Source organism: Papaver somniferum, chromosome 11 (assembly GCF_003573695.1).
Source record: "Papaver somniferum cultivar HN1 chromosome 11, ASM357369v1, whole genome shotgun sequence".
NCBI classification, from domain to species: Eukaryota; Viridiplantae; Streptophyta; class Magnoliopsida; order Ranunculales; family Papaveraceae; genus Papaver; species Papaver somniferum.
The window spans coordinates 137,770,410-137,772,963 of record NC_039368.1 but is presented as its reverse complement, the minus strand read 5'-3'; the positions used below and the strand labels follow the sequence as shown (position 1 = coordinate 137,772,963).

Here is a 2,554-nt window from a genome sequence, read left to right as displayed (position 1 = left end):
AAAATTTACTTGATCATGTTTTTGTTCTGCTCTCGTAGCGTTTGGGCAGAGACGTCGACTGCGTTGCGCAGCTAGACTTCAAATGTTTCAATTCTCTAATTTTTATCTCTCAATCATAATTTTGTCTTGATAAGTTCTTCTAAAATATAAATACTCAAATTAACATGATGGATAAGCTAAAATATTTATCATCAATGAGGATGGAGAAAAAGCTACATTGTTCATCCTCAATGGAAAGGCTTTCTATTTTTGCAGCTAAGATGGAGGACTAATCAGGATTAAAAACAAAGAGGGTTTATATGCCGCCACTGCATTGCGCGAGGCGAACCAAAAAAGCAATTTATTGCGTCTGCCGGGAGTCGAACCCAGGTTTATTGCTTGGAAGGCAATTATCCTAACCGTTGGACTACAAACGCTTGACGGCAAAGTAGTCCAAGAGAAAGCTCAGAAAGAGGATTGTCAAGCAAGCAACACTCTCAAGGTGGTGATATGGTGAAGGATGTTGGAGGTTGTTGCCAAGGTCTCGATGGGGTTTCTTGTTGCAGAAATTAACATATTGGAAATACCACAAATGTAAAAAGCAGCTGAAGGTGGTTTGTCCATCTTGAGTTTGTGCGGTTGGATTGGTTTTTTTGTCCAATCATTTCTCACCAGTGTGAACTAGTTTGCATTCTTTTGCTTTTATGCAATTCAAATGGGTGATGCCTGAGGAGACACGAGATTTGGAAATCGCAGAAGGTTCTTTTAATCTCCTGCCATCACGACATTAGTCGTTTTTTCTCTATTTTCCAAGCACTAGCTACTTTACAGGCTCGCTTCCTTTATGAATTTTCTGCGCTTTGCAACTCTCTTTATGTTGCAGGGATAAAATGGATATTTGTGTGTTTAATCTCCATCTTTCCCTCAAATTGGACTCTACATTTTTGTGCTTTTCTATGTATAAACTGTTGGTGGAGCTATTGGGTAATAACACTACAGGTGTGCCATGACATCATGACTGATGTCACTTCTTCCAGCCTGTCATTCGTCATACGTGTCTCTTGTTCACTGGTGATCCTCCGTGCTATCCGATTGGTTATTATTTCACCTGTAATAAATAGTTTTACTTTCTCTTTCTTCTGTAATGATCAAGAACTGCTTTATTGTTCTGAATCTGTATCTCCTTTGTTAATCAACATTTTCCCATCAATGGATTTTGTTTCATATAATTCAACCATGGTATCAGACTGAGAGATTACTGCATCTCTCAGGTTCTTCGATTCGTTCGTTGCTTCTACTTCCTTTCTGATTCATTACAAATTTGTTCTTTTTTGTTCATGATTCAAGAATTCCCTGGATCTACATCCATGGAAAACCCTACAACAAACTCCATTTCCAGCATTCCAATCAATCAAATCACTAGATTCGTCAATCTCAAACTCATAGAAAACAATTTCATTACATGGAAAAACCTTATGTTACCTGTGATTCGCAAATTCAAGATCCAAAAATATATTGATGGATCTTATCCATGTCCTCCTCAATACACTAATCTTCGCAATCAGGGCAATGGAATTGAAAATCCTTTATATCTTGATTATATTGATGATGATACATCAATCATCTTGTGGATACATTCTAATCTTTCGGATTTATTAATTGCCTATTTTTCTAGATCTGAAACTTCCTATGATCTCTGGAAAAGTATTGAAGAAAGATTCTCTCGCTCATCTTCAACACATTCAATTCAACTATGTACCAAACTATTATCTCTTAAGCAAGGTGAAAAATTTATTCCTTCCTTAATTAATGAGATTAAATCTATTTCTGATCAATTAACAGTTGTTGGAGAAGTTGTTTCTGATCAAGAATTAGTAGTTGTTACACTTGCTGCTCTTAATTCGGATTATATGCCATTTGCAACTACTATGCGTCATCGCAATCCTCCATTCTCTTGCATTGAATTGCATAATAATCTTTTGAGCGAAGAAATTGTTGTCAGTGATCGAAATCAAGGTCTCCTAACTGATTCTACAAATAAAGCTTTTGCTGCTCAACTGCATTCTTTTAGATCCTCTAGTCGTGATAATAGTGGTAAAACAGGTGGTTTTTGTCCTTATTTTGGAAGATCTAGTGGAGGCAAATCTTCTTTCTCTTTTGGTAGAGGTACTCTGAATTTCTTCTCATCTGGTAGAGGTTCAAAGTCTACTTATATGCCATCATCAGTTAGGCCACCTAAAGGTTTGTAGTTTTATGTTTTTACTATTGATTCACCTATCATTTGTCAAATTTGTGGAAAAGCTGGCCATAGTTGTTTTGAAATGCAGAAAATTTCTCCTATCACAATGATTATAATCCACATCATTTGAGTTGTTATGATTTCTTGTGCAAACTTAATGGGAGAAAATCCTTGGTTTGCTGATATTGGTGCTAATAACCATATTACTTATGATACTTCTGAGTTACAAGTTGTCACTCCTTGTGAAGGTGTTGAACAAATTCAAACTTCTAATGGAGAAGGTATGCATATTACTCATACTGGTTTTTCTTTACAATCTACTCCAAATCACACATT

At 36.1% G+C, this 2,554-nt stretch overlaps 1 non-coding gene across 1 annotated transcript; it reads right to left on the bottom strand.

Moving 5' to 3' along the window:
* Positions 1–344: 344 nt before the first annotated feature.
* TRNAG-UCC lies at positions 345–416 on the bottom strand. The gene has a single exon. It is a non-coding gene; the product is annotated as a tRNA-Gly (tRNA).
* Between the last annotated feature and the right edge of the window lie 2,138 nt (positions 417–2,554).